The sequence below is a fragment of the Lupinus angustifolius genome, chromosome LG01, assembly GCF_001865875.1.
Source record: "Lupinus angustifolius cultivar Tanjil chromosome LG01, LupAngTanjil_v1.0, whole genome shotgun sequence".
Lineage (NCBI taxonomy): Eukaryota > Viridiplantae > Streptophyta > Magnoliopsida > Fabales > Fabaceae > Lupinus > Lupinus angustifolius.
Window position 1 is genome coordinate 28767445 of NC_032009.1, and position 385 is coordinate 28767829.

Genomic DNA, 385 nt, shown 5'->3' on the forward strand with positions numbered 1-385 from the left:
ATGCTATAGTGGTCAGAGGTGTCCATGATGTTGGGACAGATTCGGTGAGGCAAGATAAACTTGAGAAAAAAATTGACTCCCTTGCTACCTTGGTCACTCAAATTGACTCCCTTGCAGCACGAGTTTGTGGCATTTGCACCGCAACTGACCATTATGCTGATGTTTGTCCTTCTCTCTTAGAGCCCAAAACTGGTGACCATCCTGAGGCCTATGCTGCTAATATTTACAACAACAAACCTCAACAACAACAACAAAATTATGATCCTTCGTCAAGCAGAAACAACCCTGGTTGGAGGAATCATCCGAATCTTAGATGGTCTGATCCTTCACAGCCTCATCCAGGGCCACCATTTCAGAATAATAATGCTACACAAAATAGACCATA